Source organism: Sus scrofa, chromosome 14 (genome assembly GCF_054392235.1).
Source record: "Sus scrofa isolate SSC_HxYL_T2T_F1_AM1 chromosome 14, Sscrofa_HxYL_maternal_Yorkshire_Landrace_v2.0, whole genome shotgun sequence".
NCBI classification, from domain to species: Eukaryota; Metazoa; Chordata; class Mammalia; order Artiodactyla; family Suidae; genus Sus; species Sus scrofa.
Genome location: NC_139396.1, coordinates 40,616,188 through 40,639,308, shown reverse-complemented (window position 1 = coordinate 40,639,308; position 23,121 = coordinate 40,616,188). Strand labels below are relative to the sequence as shown.

General features: G+C 37.1%; 1 protein-coding gene across 17 annotated transcripts in view; it reads left to right on the top strand.

Moving 5' to 3' along the window:
• Window positions 1–23,121, top strand: part of LOC110256746 (uncharacterized) — a 437,041-nt gene that overhangs the window by 290,577 nt on the left and 123,343 nt on the right. Inside the window, exon 1 of one of the 17 annotated variants that reach the window (XR_014826579.1) lies at window positions 18,147–18,238. The exons of the other annotated variants lie outside the window; for them this stretch is intronic. The gene's annotated coding sequence lies outside the window, so the exon portion shown is untranslated. Of the gene's footprint in view, window positions 1–18,146; window positions 18,239–23,121 lie in introns of those variants that run through there. 17 annotated transcript variants of the gene reach the window in all.

The window sequence follows — 23,121 nt, the reverse complement described above, 5'->3', positions numbered from 1 at the left end:
AGTCATGTTAATCTGTGTAATATAGGAGGCTGGGATACAAGACTCCACTTACCTCCTGAAGTTCATTTTCCCTTGGTGTACAGCAGAGGGCACAGTTTGCTGCATGATTGAATTAATAACTTAGAAAACTGAGGAGGGTTCCTTGGGATAAACAGTGAAAGGAAGGACAACTGAATATATAATAGGGAGTCCATTTAAAAAATATATACTTATAGTCAGATGGTAAGAAAAATTACTTTCACAAGTTATTTATAAAATATGTTTGTTTAATTTTGTCTTCATAGTAACTATAATTTATATGATTATATATAATTTGTATTTTTCATTAGGTTTAATGAGGCTATAATTATTAAATATGAAATAAAGCAATGGGAATACATGCCTATCTAAAAGATAAGAGAAATGCACTTTACTGTACATTGGAAATTGACAGAACACTGTAAATCACTATAATGGAAAAAATAAAAATCATAAAAGAAAAAAAAAAAGATAAGTGAATTACATAAAGGACTGTGCTTAATGTAATACCAAATGATTTCATGAGATTTTAATCACATAAATTGATACAAAGATAGTGCTTGTCATTTAAGAATTATAAATAGCATATGTTTTCCTACTATTTTTAATCTTTCATATTTGGTGTTTACATTTGTCTGACATTTAAGAAATTTCAGTGTGAGAGATACAACAGTATTTTCAGTATTTTAGAAAATGTTGATTCATCTAATTTGATATCTGTGACATCTTTCACTCTTAGCAGTGGGTCTTTGAAATCAGCTAGTTTACTGAGTGGTGAATTAGGAGCCTGTTTTAGAAAACACAGTATCATAGGAATTTATACGATTCTCTTATTTCCCTTTGGGTTAACATAATAAGGAGTAGATGACATCCCTGGGCCCGTGAGGTCTCCCTTTTGTTTTGAGGTGTCAGGCTCAGTTTTAGTGGAGAATGTGCAAAAGGCCAGGTTAATTCCATGGTGCAGCCTTTTACAGTGAGTGGAAAAAGAGAGTATACCCTACTCTCCTCACTGAGGAGGTACCAAAGACCTTGTTCAGATATAGTTTACTAGTTTTGTATCAATTTAAAAATATGCACAGGTCTTCCACTGAGCTCTGGAATACATGACATAAAGTTTTTAAGCTCAGGTAGCTCATAACTGAGCAGAAAGACAGATACACCAGCTTAGCTATAATTTAATATGACAAGGCTTAGAATCAGTCTAGCCAGGCATGTACTTACAATGTAAAGAACAGTGTTCACCAAATTTTAGAACCCAAATATAAGTGCCATTCATTTAGACTTATAAATTTGTTTCTTTCAGACATGGAGGTCTTTATGTAAACAGAGTTATAAGCAAACTAAAATAAAATGAAAAATAAATCTTCATTCACTTGCCATTAGACTTAGGACAAAATGCAAAATTCTTCCTGTCTCTGTGTGTGTGTGTTTTATTTTTTCTTTTATTTTTATTATAGTCAATGTAGAGTGCTGTGTCAATTTCTGCTGTACAGTATAGTGACCCAGTCAAATACATATACACATTCCTTTTCTTATAGTATCTCCATCATGGTCTATCCCAAGAGACTGGATATAGTTCCCTGTCCTGTACAGCAGAACCTCATTGCTTATCCATTCTAAATGTCACAGTTTGTGTCTACTAACTCCAAACTCCCAGTCCATTCTTTTGAGGCAGATGTGATCTGATCCCTGGTCTGAGGTCCAGTTTCACCTTCCTCCTCCTACCCATGCTGGCTCCTGGCCATATCTGCCTCCTTGATATTTCTAAGATATGCCTATTGCTTTTGCAGGGCAGGTATTTGCCTTCTCTCTTTTCCTGGAATCTTCCTCGCCCAGATGTGCTAATTACTTCCCTCCCCACCTTATACTCTTTGCTCAGAGGTCACCTCCTAGAATGCCTTTCTGAATCATCTCATGTACAAGAGCAACCTCCCATGCCTTTTCCAAATCAATGCTTTTCTGCACCACGCTAATCCTAATTGATAAGCGTCTATTTATTACTGACTGACCCATTAGAATGTAATCTCTAAAGAGCAAGAACTTTTTCAGCTTTATTTAATAGTGTCCTTAGCACTTAAAATAGTGACTGAATTTTAATTTAAATGTGATAAATACAGAATTCAGTAATTACTGAGATATATCATTGTTTTGTCCTTCCTCATGGTTAGTTGTTTGGAACACAGCTCCTCAAAAAAAGCAAGCCAGAAAGACTCAGATGTCCCTCCCAGCTCTATGTTTCAGGTACCTGTCCTAACATAATCCTTGTGCTGGTGTAGGGCTTTAGGAGCAGCCTCAGGTGTGCACAGCACGCCATCTCATTTGCACTGGCTTCGTGCAGAATTATCAGCAGGTTCTGCTTTGGGGTGCCCTAATTTCTTGTCACTTTTCATATAAAGTAACCATCATTGCCTTATCATCAAACTTTCCAATAAGTTTAGGCCAAAAGAAGAAACACTAAAGTACTGGTTAAATTATAACTGACATTAATGCAGAAGCATATTACAGGTGAAAATATTCAGGCTCAAGAAAGTAACATGCCAGTGAAGAAAAAAAGAAAAAAGAAAAAAATGAGGGGGAACAAGCACCTGAAGAGAATTGTCCAATTTAGGTCTAATTGAAAATGAGTGGTTCACACATCAACTATTTAGAATTTGTGCTGTACTGGGAAAAAAAGTCAAATTGCACCCAGAGCACTATGTTACCATGAGATGGGACCTGACCATTAAAAGCTGACTACAAATGTTCAATTATTTTCTAATGTCAACAAAATATAATTGAATTATGCAAAATGACATCTCATTAGCACCCAGTTAACTGCTTGAATCAGTGGCAATAATTTCCCCTCCATTTTTCTCTAAAATAGCAGTGATTTAGAAACCTATAACAAGCTTCAGAGTAAGGCTGCTAAAAGTTATTTCTCATTATGTTTAAGGTGATGGGGAGGGGATCATCAGGACTATGTAACCTTACCTGTGTTAAACCATCCTGAGTTAGTCCTAATAGGTTGATGGTAGTACTGTTTTCAATCATTAAGTCCCCAAATTGGGAGCATGCTTAGATGTATCTCCTACCTTTGTGGGTGTGGTACAATAATTATAATCAGGTCAGATCAGAAACTTGATGGAGAAGAGTAAACTAATATTTATTGACAAGTTCTGTAATATCTAAAGAAACAAACTAAAAACTTTTTATTATAATGAAGACTGAAAATTCAGAGTTTTTTGATCGTCAGTGTGCTGGCTTGAGACATATGTTGGCACCTCTGAGGCAATATGGTGTAAGGAAGATGCTTGACATATATACACACTACTACATATAAAATAGATAACCAACAGTGACATACTGTTTAGGACAGGGACTCTATTCAATACTCTGTACTAACCTATATGGGAAAAGAATCTGAGAAAGAATGTCTGTATGTATAATTTATTCACTTCGTTGTACACTTGAAACTAATACAACATTAGTTTTAAGTATATGCCAATAAAATAAAAAAAAAAGTATGATTGAGTTCGGCAGACGTGGGATGAAATGAGCAAATCCTCTTGGCGGCAGTTCATGTCAGAGTCCCCTTTGGCTGGTATGAAATGTTCCCTGGGTTTTCTCCCCGAAGCGAATGAGGAAAATGCCTGACAATGAATACACTCTCGATTAAAGGGAGCTAATAATTTCACAGTAGTAATATTTCAAGTATTCTAAAAAACAAAGCAAAAACAAATTTACTTGAGTTCCCAGTTAGCTTCTTGTACTTATGGTCCCATTTTCAAAAATAAAAATAAAAAAAAGTATGACTGGCTTTCGTGAAAAGACAGATCATTCTATGTTTTCATGTAATTAAAAAAAATCAACTTTACTGAGATATTGTTCCCTATAATAACATGCGCCCATTTTGAATGTAATTTTGATGTTTTAACAAATTTGCATACATCTGTATAACCTGCTATTACAATCAAAATACAGCACAAATCCACAATATTTTCCTTGTACCCTGTCCCAATCAGTCTTTCCCCCACCGCCCCAACTCCCAGAGCCATATGTGCTTTCTCTAGTGTATATTTGAGTCATCTTCTCGAAAGGCTCATATAAATGGAATCATATGACAGGTAAACTTTTGTATCTGGCTTCCTCCATGAAGCATAATGGTTTTGAGATACACCCTTAGTCGTTTATTAATTTATTTTCATCACTGACCCAGTGGTCCCATAGTATGGCTGTGACACTCTTGTTTACCTAGTTACCTGTTGGTACACATTTAGGATCTTACTGAAGAATAAAGCTTCTATGAATATTCACACAGAGGGCTTTGCGAAGGTGTGTTTTCACTGATGTTAAGGAAATTCATAGGAATAGAATTATTGGGCCATTATAGTAAATAAATATTCAACATTGTTAGAAATTCCTAAATTGTTTTCCAAAGTGACTTCTGTTTTTTCTCCCAGTAGCAATGTGTGAGACCTCCATCTTTCCCATGTTCTTTTCTTTTTTTTAAATTTTCTTTCTTTTTTCTTTTTCTGTCTTTTTAGGGCTGCACTCGCACATATGGAGGTTCCCAGGCTAGGGGTCTAAATCAGAGCCATTGCTGCCAGCCTACACCAAGGCCACAGCAACACCAGATCTGAGCCACTTCTGTGACCTACACTACAGCTCACAGCAACACTGGATCCTTAACCCACTGAGCGCGGCCAGGGATCGAACCACAACCTCGTGGTTCCTAGTTGGATTCATTTCTGTCGCGCCACGATGGGAACTCGCCATGTTATTTTCAACACTTTGTGCAGTGAGTCTTTTTAATTGTAGACATTCTGTGGATTAGCGGTTGCCATGGGCTCTCACTGAGGTTTCACTGTGAATTTCCCTAATAACTAATGATGTCAAACATCTTTTCCTGTGCTTCACATTATTGTTTTTCTTCTTATTATCAAATTCTAAGAGATTTTTATATTCTCTGGATACAGGTTCTTTGTCATATATGTATTATTCACATATTTTTTCCCAGTCTGTGCTTTGCCTTTTTATTTTCTCATGAGTCTATTTTGAAGAACAGGAGTCTCTAATTTTAAGCAAGTCCAGCTTAGTAATTTATTTTATTTTATTTTCCCACTGTACAGCAAGGAGATTAAGTTATCCTTACATGTATACATTACAATTATATTTTTTTTCCCCACCCTTTGTTCTGTTGCAACATGAGTATCTAGACAAAGTTCTCAATGCTACTCAGTGGGATCTCCTTGTAAATGTATTCTAAATTGTGTCTGATAACCCCAAGCTCCCAATCCCTCCCATTCCCTCCTCCTCCCATCAGGCAGCCACAAGTCTTTTCTCCAAGTCCATGGTTTTCTTTTCTGAGGAGATGTTCATTTGTGCTGTATATTAGATTCCAGTTATAAGTGATATCATATGGTATTTGTCTTTGTCTTTCTGGCTCATTTCACTCAGGATGAGAGTCTCTAGTTCCATCCATGTTGCTGCAAATGGCATTATGCCATTCTTTTTTATGGCTGAGTAGTATTCCATTGTGTGTGTGTGTGTGTGTGTGTGTGTGTGTGTATACCACATCTTGCTAATCCAATCATCTGTTGATGGACATTTGGGTTGTTTCCATGTCCTAGATATTGTGAATAGTGCTGCAATGAACATGCGGGTGCACGTGTCTCTTTTAAGTAGAGTTTTGTCCAGATAGATGCCCAAGAGTGGGATTGTGGGGTCATATGGAAGTTGTATGTATAGATTTCTAAGGTATCTCCAAACTGTTCTCCATAGTGGCTATACCAGTTTCCATTCCCACCAACAGTGCAGGAGGGTTCCCTTGTCTCCACAGCCCCTCCAGCACTTGCTATTTGTGGATTTATTAATGATGGCCATTCTGACTGGTGTGAGGTGGTATCTCATGGTAGTTTTGATTTGCATTTCTCTTAAAATCAGCGATGTTGAGCATTTTTTCATGTGTTTGCTGGCCATCTGTATATCTTCTTTGGAGAAATGTCTATTCAGGTCTTTTGCCCATTTTTCCATTGATTGATTGGCTTTTTTGCTGTTGGGTTGCATATGTTGTTTACATATTCTAGAGATTAAGCCCTTGTCAGTTGCATCATTTGAAACTCTTTTCTCCCATTCTGTAAGTTGTCTTTTTGTTTTCTTTTGGGTTTCCTTTGCTGTGCAAAAGCTTTTCAGTTTGATGAGGTCCCATGGGTTTATTTTTGCTCTAATTTCTATTGCTTTGGGAGACTGACCTGAGAAAATATTCATGATGTTGATGTCAGAGAGTGTTTTGCCTATGTTCTCTTCTAGGAGTTTGATGGTGTCCTGTCGTATATTTAAGTCTTTCAGCCATTTGGAGTTTATTTTTGTGCATGGTGTGAGGGTGTGTTCTAGTTTCATTGCTTTGCATGCAGCTGTCCAGGTTTCCCAGCAATGCTTGCTGAGTAAAGTGTCTTTTCCCCATTTGATGTTCTTGCCTCCCTTGTCAAAGATTAATTGACCATAGGTGTCAGGGTTTATTTCCGGGTTCTTTATTCTGTTCCATTGGTCTGTCTGTCTGTTTTGGTACCAGTACCACACTGTTTTGATGACTGTGGCTTTGTAGTATTTCTTGAAGTCTGGGAGAGTTATGCCTCCTGCTTGGTTTTTGTTTCTCAGGATTGCTTTGGCGATTCTGGGTCTTTTGTGGTTCCATATAAATGTTTGGATTGTTTGTTCTAGTTCTGTGAAAAATGTCATGGGTCATTTGATAGGGATTGCATTGAATCTGTAGATTGCTTTGGGTAGTATGGCCATTTTTACACTATTGATTTTCCCAATCCAGGAACATGGAATATCTTTCCATTTCTTTACATCTTCTTTGATTTCTTTGATTAATGTTTTATAGTTCTCGGCATATAGGTCCTTTACCTCTCCAGCTTAGTAATTTTTATTTCATGGTTTGTGCTTTTTGTCTTTTATGAGAAGAAATAACCCCAAATTACAAGTATTTGCTCCCACTTTCTCTTAGAATTCTGTAGCTTTAGCTTTCATTAAATTGATCATCAATTTATCACTTTTTATAATATGATAAAGTTAAATATAAAGATTTATTTTTTCTTCATATAGATATAAAAATTTTTTAGGATCATTTGTTTAAATATTATCACTTCCCCAATGAATTTCCTCATCACCTTTGTCAAAAATCAATTGACTATATACATGAATGTTTATGAACACAATAGTGTAGGTATTGGAAAACTTATTTTGTAAAGGGATAAACAGTAAAATTTTAGACTTTTCAGCATGTGCAGTATCTGCTACAGCTCTAAACTCTGCTATTATAGCATGAAAGCCAGTATAGAAAATGTGTAAATAAATGGGCATTGCAGTGTTTCAATAAAAGTTCATTCACAAAAACAAAAGCAGGAGGCTAGCATGGTTTATGGTTAGTTAACTCCTGTGTTGCATTTCATTGATCTATTGCCAATACAAAAATCTACTATTATAACTTTATTACAGACCCTGAAATATAGCCATGTTATTCTTTTTCAAAAATTTTTAATTTTTATGACTTTGCTAAATCTAATTGTCATCTATTTATTCATAGATTCTTTAAACTATATGGATACATGATCATGTCATTTGCAAATAGTATAGTTTTATCACTTCCTTCCCATTCTGTGCTGTATAGTTCCTCTTCCTGCCTTATTCTAGTGGCTTAAACTTTCAGTAAGGCGTTGAAGTGGCAAGAACTTGCCTAGTTTGAAATCTTATGGATAAAGAATCCTGTTTTTAATCATTAAAGATTCATGTTATCAATAAGTTTTATTGATATTATTGATAATGTGTCCCAAGACATGTTTCTTTGAAAACTCCATCTTGTCCTTCTTTACTTTATCCCATCTTCTTGTCTTACTTTATCCCATCTTCCTGCTTTGAAAAACAGTCACAGTGCTGGTAAATGACTTAAGCTTAAGAACAAAGACCTAAAAGCATAAGTGACTTATGTGCCTAGAGGTCAGAGTTAGAGCTTAACCCTTTACCACCTAAGTGGCTTTTTAAATAGTAAAAGAACTTATATAATAGTAAACAAACCCTGTATCATCCACGCATAGCCACTCCTCACTTGATCTCACCTAAAGAGCACAATAAAAGCAGTGTGGATTCTTGAGGCAGGGCTCTTGGTCCCTGAGACCTTGAGTCCCCCGGTTCCCAACTTTACTTAAGATAAATGTCTCTGTGTCTTGTTTTGTGTTAACTTTTTTTCCTTAAGTTCCACAGCACCCGTTCTTCAGCCCCATCCTGCTGAGCTGGCCCCGGCAATAATGATGGCTGTTTTCAGGTTGATGAAATTACCTTCATTTCCTAGTATACTGAGAAAGTTTATTACAAGTAGGCTCTGCATTTTGTCAAGTGCTTTTCTTTTCCAATATCGATTGAGATAATAAAATTTATTTTCCTTTTAGTCTATTAATATGGAAAATTATATTGACTCATTCAAATTCCTGGGATACCCTCTGGCAATGAATGAGAGTTTTATCAACATTTTTATGAGTTCAATAAAAAATAATTTTAGTCATTCTGGTGTATATATGTGTGTACGTGTGTGATTAGGGGTTTTAATTTGCACATTTCTGATGGTTAATAATATTAAGCATTTTCTTTAGGAGTGTACTGGCCATTCTTATACCTTCCTTTTTGAGGTGACTTTTTTTGTTCACCATTTTAAAAACTTGGGTTGTCTTTTTACTACAGTTGTAGGAGTTATTTAAATATTTTGGACACCAGTCCTCTGTTGGAAATATTTGTCACAAATGTATTCTCCCAGTCATGGCTTTTCTCTCAGCTTTTTTTAAAAATTTATTTTATTTTCCCACTGTACAGCAAGGGGATCAAGTTATCCTTACATGTATACATTACTTTTTTTTTTTCCCACCATTTGTTCTGTTGCAACATGAGTATCTAGACATAGTTCTCAATGCTACTCAGTGGGATCTCCTTGTAAATCTATTCTAAGTTGTGTCTGATAACCCCAAGCTCCCAATCCCTCCCACTCCCTTCCTTTCCCATCAGGCAGCCACAAGTCTGTTTTCCAAGTCCATGATTTTTTCTGTGGAGATGTTCATTTGTGCTGTATATTAGATTCCAGTTATAAGTGATATCATATGGTATTTGTCTTTGTCTTTCTGGCTCATTTCACTCAGTATGAGATTCTCTAGTTCCATCCATGTTGCTGCAAAAGGCATTATGCCATTGTTTTTTTATGGCTGAGTAGTATTCCATTGTGTGTGTGTGTGTGTGTGTGTGTGTGTGTGTACCACATCTTCTGAATCCAATCATCTGTTGATGGACATTTGGGTTGTTTCCATGTCCTGGCTATTGTGAATAGTGCTGCAATGCACATGCGGGTGCACATGTCTCTTTTAAGTAGAGTTTTGTCCGGATAGATGCCCAAGAGTGGGATTGCGGGGTCATATGGAAGTTGTATGTATAGATTTCTAAGGTATCTCCAAACTGTTCTCCATAGTGGCTGTACCAGTTTACATTCCCACCAACAGTGCAGGAGGGTTCCCTTGTCTCCACAGTCCCTCCAACATTTGTTATTTATGGACTTATTAATGATGTCAGTTTTCTTAATAGCATTTTTGGATACTAAGCCTTTAATTTTCATGAAGTTCTATATGTTAGCTATATTTCTTTTTAGCGATAGTGCTTTTGTGTTTTCTTGTAAGGAAATTTTGCTACTTCAGGTTTGTAAAGGTCTTCTCTGACATTTCTTTCTCTGCTTATAGTTTTAGGCTTTTATGTTTTTGTCTATGATTCATCACACATTTTAGTCCATGGTAAAAGTTGAGGATCATTTATATGAGGATCTTTATAGATAGCCAGCTGTTCTGGTACCATTTGTTGAAAAGATCCTTCGTTTCACATTTACTTTGGCTTGTTTGTCAGAATTGTTTGACTGGATGTTTGTGAAACTATTTGCTGTTCTATTCCATTGATCCATTTAGCCTTTCACTGGTAACACTGATGTGATTATTGTAGCCTCATAGGATGTTTTTAAATCAGATAAAATGCCCTCCAAATTTATTTTTGAAGATTATTTTGTCTATCCTAGATCCTTTGATTTCCGTGTACCTTTTAGAATAAGCTTGTTAATCTCTGCAAAAAGGCTTCTTCAAATTTTGATCGAGGTTGATTAGATTTGAAGATTTATACTTTATTTTTATTGATTCTTTCAATTCATGTCCCTTTTATTTCCATTTTTTAAAGATTCTATTTACTTTATCCCAACAATGTCTCATAATTTGAGTATGAGATCTTGCACATATTTTATTACATTTATTCCTAAGTAGTTTATATTTTTATGTTCAATGGCAAATTTAAAAAATTATACGAGGTACAGGAGTTCCCATCATGGCTCAGTGGTTAACAAACCCAACTAGTATCCATGAGGATGAAGGTTCAATCCCTGGCCTTGTTCAGTGGATTAAGGATACAGTGAGGCTGTGAGCTGTGGTGTAGGTTGCAGACATGGCTCAGATCCTGTGTTGCTGTGTGTGGCTGGCAGCTATAGCTCCGATTTAACCCCTAGCCTGGGAACCTCCATATGCTGTGGGTACGGCCCTAAAAAGACAAAACAAAATTATACTACACCGTACATTTTCAGTGCATAAGAATACAATTTTTATCTATTGACTTTTTATTCAATAACATTGGCAATTGAGTTATTAATTCCTTTTTTTTTCTTTTTGGTTGAATCCTTAGGATTTTCTACGTACACAATCATGTTATCTGCAAATAAATACAACTTCCCTTGTTTCCAGTGTTTATGTATTGTATTTCCTTCTCTGACCTTATCACATGGGATAAGGTTCTCTATTACAATAGTGAATAGAAATAGACATGGTGATGACGGAAATCCTTGCCTTGCTCATGATTCTAGGAGGAAGATATTCAGTATTTCATTATTAAGTATGTTGTTAGACATCATGGGTCAATAGGATTTGTTCATCTTAGGTGCAGAGGATGTGGGTAAATTGCCTGTAGAAAATAACAATACCGAATTAAAGTAAATTGGCTATTGTATTCTCATAATGTGACAGAACTTAAACAATGTCAGCGTTAGGGGCGGAACTGCATTTCCCCCTTTATACCTGTGTCATGATGTGTAAAATTATAACATACCTTTTGTTCTCTAATTGATTTTAAAAATTTCTCTTTGTCTTTGGATGTCAGTAGTTGACTATGATGGGCCTAGATGTAATTTATTTATTCTGCCTCATGTTGTATTGAATTTTGATATGTGGTTTATTATATTTCATCGATTTTGGAAAACTCTTGAGCATTGTTTTTAAAATTATTTTCCCTTATTTTTCATCTCTTCTCATTTTGACTCCAATTATACCTATGGTAGTTAATTTGATACTGTTCCACAGACATTGTATATTTTACTCTTTTTTTTCCCTTTTATTTTCTCCTTATATTTTACTTTGGATAATTTCTATTGACCCAAGTGTACATTAACTGATTTTTTTTTGGGGGGGGGGGTTGGGCCAGACTGCTGAACAACGTATTGAGAGAATCCCTATTCTCTGATATTGCGTTTTCATTTTTGGTATTTCGATTTGCTCTCTTATGTACTTTTCATTTATCTGCTGAAATTCTCCATCTTTCCCTGCGTATTGCTCACATTTGCAATCAGATTATTTTACATGTTTATTATTGTAACTTTAAAGACTTTAGGTCTAGTTTTATAATTTATCGTTTCTCTTGTTGATTGGTCATGTCTTCTTTGTGTGGTTTCTATCTTTTTATTCTTCACTGTGCATTAGATATTAGAGGCTAGAGAGACCAAAGTAAATACAAATTATGCTCAGGCATGATGGTGCCACTTTAGTCAGTGTGCTACTGTGGAGCATTGAATCACATTTGTAGCTAAGATGAGTCTGGATTTTGTGGATTTTTTTCCATTGGCTTCCAATGATATGAAGGTGGGTAGAGGGCCTCTTCAGCAGGGTTTGGGTTTAGAAGGCCTCAGGGCTTCTTCTCAGTCCTACTCCTCTATCATCAATCTTCTTTTTAAAATATTTTTTTTAAAAAGTAAAGTATAGTTGCTTTACAATGTGTCAATTTCTGGTATCAAAGTGGCCTAATCATACATGTATTTAAATTATTTTTCTCGTACTATCTTCCATCATATTCTTTCCCAAGTGATTGGATATAGTTCTCTGTGCTGTACAGTAGGACCTCATTGCTTATTCATTTTTAAAATGTAATAGTTTGAATCTACTAACCCCAAACTCGCCATCCATCCCACTCCCTCCCCCTTCCCCCTTGGCAACCACAAATCTGTTCTCCATGTCTGTGAGTCTATATCAGTTTTGTAGATAGGTTCATTTGTGCCGTATTTTAGATTCTACATATAAGTGATATCAGATGGTATTTGCCTTTCTTTTTCTAACTTGCATTACTTAGTATAAGAATCTCTAGTTGCATCCATGTTGCTGCAAATGACATTATTTCATTCTTTTTTAATGGCTGAATAGTATTCTATTGCATATATGTACCACATCTTCTTAATGCTTTCATGTGTTGAAGGACATTTAGGTTGTTTGCATGTCTTGGCTATTGTGAATAGTGCTGAAATGAACCTATGGGTGCATGTATCTTTTTGAATTGTAGTTTTGTCTGGATAGATGTCCAGGAGTGGAACTGCTGGATCATATGGTAATTCTATATTTACTTTTCAGAGAAACCTCCATACTGTTCTCCATGGTGATTTTACCAATTTACATTCCTACTAAAAATGTAGGAGAGTTCCTTTTTCCCTATACCCTCTCCAACATTTGTTTTTTGTAGACCTGTTAATGATGACCATTCTGACTGGTATAAGGTGGTACCTTATTGTAATGACATGATAATATACCCAGAAAATCCTAAAGATGCTACCACAAAACTATCAGGGCTCATCAGTGAATTTGGTAAACTTGCAGGATACAAAATTAATACACAGAAATCTATTGCATTTCTATATACTCACAATGAAATATCAGAGAGAATTTAGGGATTTCATTTACCATCTATCTATCCTAAATCTTGTACAAATGAGTGGTGTCCATCCTGGGAGGTGTCTGACTCAGCTCTCTGCCTGCCACAGGTGTCCTGTCCCAGGGTCACAGTGGGGGTGTCTGGAGATTTTCTCTCACACTTTTCCTGTCCTCACTCTTCAGTAAAGTTGAGTGAGTTTAGTAAACACAGGTTTCTTTGCCTTCTCCGATCTCCAGTAGGTCTGAGACAGGAGCCTGTAGTTCCTCCTCAGCCTGTTCCTATAGGGACCATTTTCTCCTGTGACTTTCTTTTTTTTTTTTTGCTATTTCTTGGGCCGCTCCCGCGGCATATGGAGGTTCCCAGGCTAGGGGTCGAATCGGAGCTGTAGCCACCAGCCTACGCCAGAGCCACAGCAACGCAGGATCCGAGCCGCGTCTGCAATCTACACCACAGCTCACGGCAACGCCGGATCGTTAACCCACTGAGCAAGGGCAGGGACCGAACCCGCAACCTCATGGTTCCTAGTCGGATTCGCTAACCACTGCGCCACGACGGGAACTCCACCTGTGACTTTCTGTTCTAACTAGAAGTGGAGGTCTTAATGTGATTTTTGATGAAAAGAGCTACTTGTACTTGATTTTTAAAGTGATTCATTTATCGAAGTTTCCTTTATGGTTGGTTTACTGCATTTTTAAAAATTAAAATTAAAGTTTTTTTATGTTTTTGTCTTTTTAGGGCTGCACCCATGGCATATGGAAGCTGCAGCCACCAGCCTACACCACAGCCACAGCTATGCCATATCCAAGCCTCGTCTGCAACCTACACCACAGCTCATGGCAATATCTCATCCTTAACCCACTGAGCAGGGCCAGGGATCAAACCTGCATCCTCATAAATGCTAGTCGGGTTAGTTACTGCTGAGCCACAATGGAAACTCCTGGTTAGTGTACTGTTAATACTTTTGTGAGGTTTGAGAAATCTTTACCTTTCCAAGGACACAAAGATATTCACCTCTCTTTTCTTCTAAGAGCTTGATTGTTTCCTGATAATAACTTTAGTGAAATTTGAATTCTACTCGAAAGTCGAGGAAAAGCATATTAGATTGAGGAATGAATATTTTGTATTCTACTGAGGGTGGAGCCCTTCCTTTGCTCTGTATGTGGTTTTTCTTTCTTTTTTTCCCGGCTTTCACTGGGTTTGAGAAAAGGGGCAAATAATAGTAATGCTTTTACTTTTCTCCTTTCAATCAGTTTCTTTTATTGCTCAATGTTTTTAGCTTTTAGAGAATTAGTATAATTCCCTAACATCTTTGAAATTACATGAATTCATCTGAACTAATTAAGATTTTAATAACACTCTTCCAGTTTGTATCAACATAAAGGGAATTTAAAGTGGATGATTTAATCCTAGTGTAAATGTGGTCAGAAAGGAATAGGGTGCAATTTTTAAAATGTAATATGACTATATCTATGGCTCCAGAGATTTTATTGATTTTACCTCTCTCATCAGTCATATTCCAATTACATGGTCCAGTCTAGATTCATATGAAGCAATCCATCTATTTTTTGTGTTACTGACCAGATCTGGTTATTAGAAGAAAAATCAGTCATCAAGATATTTGGAATAAAAATATTTTAGCCTTAATTGAAGACTAATTTCTTTTAGTTCATAGGCTTATTTAAAGCTATGTTTATAGAATATTAATATTTCAGAGGGAAGATCTCTGTGATAGTTCATATTAATCTTTTTTGACATTTGGAAGATATAATCCTTATAGGTGACATATATGATACATGATTTGTGCTATTTAAAAGTGGTTAATTTAAATTTTCTTTTCTGTAAATATATCCACTGGAGTGAAGGAAAAATTGTAGAAAGGCCTACATTTTTATTATCACAAAATAATTTTGAAATCTTTAGAAGTTTGTCTTTTTTGTGCCTTTGTTCTTATAAACAGTTATATTATGGTAACTTATTGCTGAAGTCACATAATTTTGTTTTCATAGAAAACACTGTGTTGCCAAGACTGGGAATATAGGTCTCTCTGTTTTTGCACTAAAATGTTACATGTGCCATTTTTATAGAAAAAAAATAATGTTTTTCTCTTTCCAGGGATATGAATATTTTTCATTGGAGTGTATTAGAATTCCATCTTCTAGATCATTTATCAGTGAGAAATAATATTTGTTCTTTTGACTCATATTTTTTAATGCACCCTTTGTATTAAGTGCTCCCAGACATACAGATGAACATGACAAAGTATAATATTATTGGGAAAAAAAAAGGAATTTTGTGCCAACTTAAAAACTGTGAATCTAGCCATTAGTGCTTTCAGAATTCTAGGGGGTCAAGTCTAGTTGAAATTGGAAAGTAAATTAACCATTAAGTTCCTAATTATTGTCACAAATGTTTGTAGCAAATGCCTAGTCTGAAATGTTATTTTTTAAAAAAATTTTATTAAAGTATAGTTGATTAACAATGTTCCTTCAATTTCTGCAGTAGAGCAAAGTGACCCAGCCCCGCCCCCCCAACCACGTTCTTTTTCTCATAGATCCTCCATCATGTTCTAATACAAGAGATTGGACATAGTTCCCTGTGCTGTACAATAGGAAGTGTCTTGAAGATGCGATGATAGCAGAGCTTTCAGAGATGGTCCTCTCCTCCTGGTATTCCTGGACAGGTGCTGAATAATGTTTCTTTGTCATCTAGAGAATTCCAAGTCACAGTGAGGACAAATTCAGGTTTTGAATAGTGAGAGAGTTGCAGTGATAAGAAAGTTTTCTTTGCAAAATATAAGTGCAAAGTTTAAAAGGAGTGGAGTGAAACTCCTCTGAGTCGTATGGAAAACACCACCAAGGGATTAACTCAGATACAGCACAGTGAAAATGATTGTGGTTGCTTTGAAGAAGAAACTCTGAGTTCAAGAGTTAAGGCACTGTTTATTTATTGATATATATCATAAAGCTGCTTGAAATTATGACCCATGGTGAGTATAGAGGAAGATTTTTAAAAAGTCAAATGTCAACAAGAGCATCCTTTCTGGTATTTCTAAAACAAATCCTTGCTGTCGTCTCCTTATTAATCCATACAAACAATGATAAATTGATTAGAGAGAGTTGCTCAGCCTTTCAGAGATGTGTCTGGTTACTGTAGAAGCTGGATAGAATTATCTTATTGATTATTCAGCACGTGGTAGGGACATTGAAAGAAACTTGTTACTTATGGTACAGCATTTGGAAGGTGATCTTTTAACACTATGAAAATACTCAGCAATATTTTGCCATTTTCCTATAAGGTGTTGTAAATGTATTTTTTTGTCATTATGGAGATAGGCTTGCATGGGTTAAAGGAAGTTATAAAAAAACATTAAAATTTCAAAGAAAAATATCAGCATCTTATCCAGCCCTCTCTATCATGAATAACTCATTTCTCAACTGTCGCTCTTGACTTTTTTATTCATTTATCTCATCAATCGGGGAGGGAAAATGGAAGAGACATATTTAAACCTTTTTTTATATGTCGAGAGAGCCGAAGGTCCATAAATATTACATAAATATCATGGGATTTGGAATAAATAAATATGTTTCCATGGCTAAAAGAAATGGTGGCTAAGTCCCAATTGTGCTCTGCCACATGAAAAGATAAAACTAAAATCTCTGCTCCTGAAAGCCTGATTTTTCACATGCAGGGCCCTTGGAAGCCTGGGGGAAGTTTATTTTTGCCCACTTGTGATATGCTTCCTGAGATATTTTTGAAATTTGCTGACTCCCTTTTATTGGTGGAAACATGCTCTGTTGGGGTTCTCAGGGAAGCTCTGCCTCCATATGTATGCTCACAGTGTGATGAGGCTTGTACTGTACACAGTCACTTCTGAGTTGGGACACTGGATTTATCCTCCCAATGACTACACTCTTTCCCTGGCCATCACCATCTCATACCAGGTGGCTTCCTAAGCCCCCAGGAAGAATTTCTAGCCCTCTGGCAGGTGGAGAACAAGAGGAGAAAATTGTTGGATAGAAATTTGTTATCTCCAGGTGTCTCAACTTGGATTTACCATGATGGCTCTCAAGCAGGATAAAGTTTGTAGTGTGAAATCATCTTTTCAATTGCAAGGCAGACCCTGTGCACCATCCAGAGGTTCCTCCCAGGGGGCTTCCCCTGCAGCCTTCTCAAGGGGTACTGTGTCCCTCCAGCCCCTGCTCCCAGGCTGTATCTGAAGGCCCAGTGGGTGCCATATTGCTTCCTGCCACTGCTGCCAGACGCCTTGCTCCCACTTTCCTAAAACACCAGTATTGAACATCTTGTCACCAGGAGTTGTCAGTCATCACTCCTAATGGTGACAGCTATCTACTGATCCCGGACATACCTTCTCTCACTTCCTTACAGTTTCAGTTCCTGGATTGCTGTCATTCTCTCTAATCTGATTTTGGTGTTAATTCTGGGTGACTCCACAGTGCATGTGGATGGTCTTTCTGAAAACCTGGCCTCTCAGTTACTTCACTGCCTCTTCACTGACTTCGTGTCCTTGAAATTTCTTCTTCAGTCATGGTCTCCATGACAGAATCAGGGACCTTGTCATTACCAATAACCTGTGCCTCTACTGTCTCAGTTTTATCCATCTAACCTTCATCTCCTAAAGTTTGATGTAACTCCTACAATTAATCTGACACTAATAATCCTTCAACGTCACAAAAAACCTCTGATCCACTGATTCCGCAGCTTCCCATTGCCTGTTAAAAAATTAAAAAAATATTAGAGTATAGTTGATTTACAGTATTGTGTCATTTTTTGCAAAATGACCCAAAGAATGCTGTACCCATTCTTTTTCTCATACTATCTTCCATCATGTTCTATCCCAAGAGACTGTATATACAGCAGGACCTCATTGCTTATCCATTCTAATGTAATAGTTTGCATCTACCAACTCCAAACTCTTCATCCATCCCACTTCCTCCCTCTCCCCCTTGGTAAATGTAAGTCTGTTCTCTATGTCCATGAATCTGTTTCTATTTTGTAGATAGGTTTATTTGTTCCATTGCCTTTTACCTTTAATGTTCTCTCTTCTTACTGAGTACAAGTTCCAATCTATCTAATCACCCTGTTGCATTCTCCCACAGACACATTTTGTTTCACCGCAACCCTGTCTGCTTTGTACCAGCACCCATGGTGGGGGCTGATGGAAGACGCAGAGCTGTGTTGGGTTTCCAGGGTGAGTCCTGATGCACCCTTAATTCTGCCTGACCATCATAACCCATCTCCCTAGCTCATTTTTCTGTCCCTTTTTAGACAAATATTTCATACCTTCTCCTCTCTCCTCAAATTCCTGAATTCTCCTTCCTCACCTTCTCTTTGAGCTGATTACTTTGTTCCCTATTTCACTGAACAAATTAAAGCTGAATAGAACATCCACAGATTGCCACCCTCACATACATCACCCAGTTGTGTCTGCAGCACACACTCTGCCTTCATACCTGTGGTTACAGTGAACCGTTCCTCTTCTATCTGAGGCTGAATTTTTAACTGTGTCGTTTTTCTCCCTCTTTTCACTCACTTCCTTTGGCTGCCTAGCTGTCACCTTTGAAATGATGTTGACAGTATGGATCCTCTTTGAAACTGCAGACTGCCTCCCTGTCCTGACAACTGGCCTTCCTGCTTGATCTGTGTGCTTCCATAGTGCTCATTACCTTCTAACTATGTCATTCACTCACTTATTATAAGTATTTTTATTGTTCATTCCCCTGCTAGAAAGTGGCCCCCTTGAGGAAAGGGATCTTTCTGTTTTGTCATTGCTGTGTCCCAAATGTCTAGATCTGTGCTTGGATATAAGGGGTACTAAATCACTTCCATCAATTCAGTAAATTGTGGCTCAAAAGGATGTAGGTCCTTCAGGATGGGAATAGTTACACAGAAACATATTTGGCACTTCGCTTATTCTTAAAAGAACATATTTCCTATCTTTCCATGTATTCACAAAGCTTGAAAAATTTGTAAAAATTAGGTTTCTTATTTATTCACTTTACAGATAGCATAATTAACTCTTATCAAAATCATTTGGGGGAATTCCCATTATGGCTCATTGGAAGCCAACCAAGCTAGTATCCATGAGGATGTGGGATCCACCTCTGACCTTCCTCAAGGATCTGGTGTTGCCATGAGCTGTGTTGTAGGTCACAGATGCAGCTCAGATCTGTGGCTGTGGTGTAGGCTGGTAGCTGTAGCTCTGATTTGACCCCTAGCCTGAGAACTTCCATATGCCATGGGTGCAGTCCTAAAGAAGCCAAAAAAAAAAAAAAATCATTTGGGCTAAGGAACCTCTGCCATGACACACTCCAGGGACCCCAGACACCATTCCCTGCCCCCCCCCCAAGGCATGACAGCACCTTCATCCTTCACTCCTGTGTCCTCACTCACTCTGCATTTTCTTTTAGGAGAGAAGATCTGGCCTTGAAGGGCACAATACTCTCTTATAAACAAAAACTGAGTTGTAATAATCATATTCTTTGGCGCAATGCCTTTTAGAGTATATATCTTTTAATATACTTAGATGTTTTTATCTGTAAAGCAAGGAATTGTTGATATACTCTAATTTTGACATTAATTTTAACTGCACATTTTAATTGAACCATAAATTTAGAAGTGTTACATGGCCGTGATACTGATTTTGCATATCCCTTATACAATTTCTTCACTCACAAATATGCAAATGTCTTGCCAACAGTTAATTTTAAAAAGAGAGCCTTTACAATGTTGAATTTTATTATAATAGTTCAGAATTATCAACTCTTTTAAAAATAATCCCTCAAATCTATCATACCCTAAACTCACATCACATTCTTCAAATACATTTATTCACCATAGTTTTGTTCAAAATGTCATTAATATTTTCTGATTATGCAGCAGAAACCTGAAGGGGCCCTGGAGTCACTCAACCTGCCTTAATTGATTTGTGTGTAAGGCTGGTTAATTCAGACACGCATTCGTCAGGGCTCAAGTATTTCATTTTTTAGGCTGAAGTATGTGGAAGGAAGTGGCCCTCCAGCACTGTGACCTCTGCAGGCAGCTGCACCCAAGGTCATGGCCCCAGGAGAATAAGGGTCCAAAGCTTCTTGTGCTCCCTCAGAGCCCCCCTCCCTTCTCATTATCATTCTTGCCCCTCCTCTGTTCCCAGAGTTGAGAGATCCTCACACTGACAGCCCCCCTGCCCAGGGAACTGATCTGAAGCCACGTTTCCACTTTGTTCCACTTTTTTCAGTCACCCCCTTGGCTTCCTCCCTCCTCACCTCCTTGCAGGAAAGGTATGAAAATGAGGAGCCCATGGTGATCAGACATTCTTTTCTTTCGGTAGCAAAGGCAAGTGGTATATTTGCAAGGTCAGCATGCTGAATTTTTTGTCCTAAAGGGCTTTGATTCCTAAGTTCCTGGAGGTGTCTGCCGTGGAAGAGTCTCAATGGGAAAGCTCTCTTGGTTTTGGAACATAACACTCCTTCTTCTCCTAAAGCGGCTTCCTTTAACTAAGCTTGCTATTTATCTCAGACTTGCCACCCTCTAGGGTAGTGAAAAAGGATTACGTTAGACCTAATTAGATGCTGGAAGTGACTACATATTCCATTAATAAAAGGCTTCTTACTTGATAAAATTGGGTTTTAAAATTTGTGAAACATGTTACAGTGCTCTTCCCTATCTGCACTTTCCTGCTGTTTCAGTATTAATGCTTTTATTTCTGGATAGGGAACCGAGATGCCTTAAAACACTAGGTATCCACCTTTAATTGGTATAATTTGAAAGGTGCTCACATTTTCTTATCTATAAATCTCTCTTTTCTAAGCACTCTATAAAATTCTTGATTTGCATGATTGAGGCAGTGAAGTTAGCTCTTAATATGATAATATTATTTAAGTGTGTTTAAAATATGTATTTTCAAGAGTTTAGCTTATAGGTGATGATGAGAAAAACTAGCCTTGAGGGAATAAGACAGAATGTCATTCATTTTCTGTAGTTAGACTAAGAGTGAAATCAGCAAATGTTACTCTTAATGGGACTCTGGAGAAATAGTAGGCTGGTAACAAGCCACATGGTGGCCTTGGAGGCTTTTGAGAAGAGGATGCTCAAAGTGGGCTGGTGAGGAAGCAAATACTAATTTTCTCTGTCCATTTGGTAATTATTCAGCTTAGCCATAATAAGGTGCATCTTATTATTATTATTGGTATTGCTGTTTTTCTAGCTATTTTAATGTTTGTTTAGAGGAAGGAAGAACAGAAGGAAGGAATTCAAACTCAAAGTGCAGTGTTAGTGGGCAGACCAAAAGGCAAGGTGGACTTGGGCAGAATCAGGAGGCAGAAAATGTAAATTTGTTAGAATGAAATCTGACAGCAAATAGCCCAAGGTGGGGCTGTCATTGGGGAGCATTATAGGCTCCACAGTCCTGTGTTCTATTTGCTATCTCCCTGTAGTGCCCCCAAGGAGCTCAGGGCTCTGAGATTCAGTTAAAATATCGCTGGAAAACTGAAAGGTTTTGAGATAATTTTAGATTAATATTGTCCACCTTTAGGGTTAAGTAGACCCTTGTTTTTACTGCAAAGAGTTCTGTTCCTCAACTGCATGGACATGTTTCTGCCACTATTTTACAGGTTAGATTCCTTGAAGAGGGGTTATGATGCCACAGAGTGAATCTTATTTTATCCATAGCTGCCATCTTAGAGTCAGTCAACTAACATCCCAGACTGCCAAATCAGTTCTTCCTAAATTACCGTTTGCACAATTGATCCTCAGTGGAAGCTTTTTTACAAGCAGAGCTGTGGGACAATGTGGCTTCAGTGTTTGACCACAAATTCCCTTCTCTTAGTTTCCTCCAGAATGAGGCAGTGAGGAAACACAGGGTTTTCTGATAGTGGTGGGCCTCCATCACCCCTCTGAAGAGAGCAGAGCTGTGCACCTACTCTCTGCAAACAAACCACACCAACAATAGCTTCAGAAGGGTCAGGGCCACTGGGACCCCATTGTTCCTCCAGACTTGACCAATTGGATAAGTGTCTCCTTCCTCATTAGGAGGCATGAGTTAGGTGGCAGAGACTTGGAGAATAATTTTGATGAAGGTCCCTCCACATAGAAATATAATACTGTGAAGAAGGCGGCTTTGCCCTTCCTGTTATGTTTATGGATTGGCTATGGATATTGAAACCATAACTAGCTCATATGAACTTTGATTGTACAAAATAATGTGGTTAATATTTTCCAAATCTTTGGTTTTTGGTTTTCATAATCTAGAAAACTTTACCAAGTTTATTGACTATTTCATTAGCATATTTCTAACTTTTTGGTGCATGTTTCCTGTTCTCTATTTCTTCAAATAACATTTGATTCTTATTTTATGAATTAAACATCTTACCTTTCTTGAGTATACTGATTATAGTTTTATTTAAACTATTTTTTTTCTTGAGTTATCTCTACTTCCTCAGATTTTTTTTATTTGCAAATGGTATGACTAACAAGGGTTAATGCCCCCAAAATATAAACACCCTATACAATTCAATGTCAAAAAAACCAAACAACCGAATCAAAAAATGGATGGAAGACCCATGTAGACATTTTTCCAAAGAAGACTTACAGATAGCCAACAGGCACATGAAAAGATACTCAACATTGCTAATTAACAGAGAAATGTGATTCACAGCAATGAGGTATCACTTCATGTCAGTCAGAACGACCATCATAAAAAGTTGACAAATAAAGGATGTTAGAGAGGATATGGAGAAAGGGGAACCTTCCTTCAATGTTGGTAAGGATGTAAATTGGTACAACCACTATGGAAAACCACATGGAGGTTTTTAATTAAGCTGAGAATAGAACTACCTTATCTTCCAGCAAAATCTGCTATTGGGTATATATCCAGAAAAAATGAAACAGTAATTTGAGAGGACACATGTACCCCAGTGTTCATAGTAGCACTATTTATAATAGCCAAGAATGGAAACAACCTAAATGTCCATGGTTAGATGACTACATAAAGAAGATATGGGTGTGCATATGTGTATGTATGTACACACATATGCAATGGAATACTACTCAGCCATAAGAATTCAATGTATTTAAAAA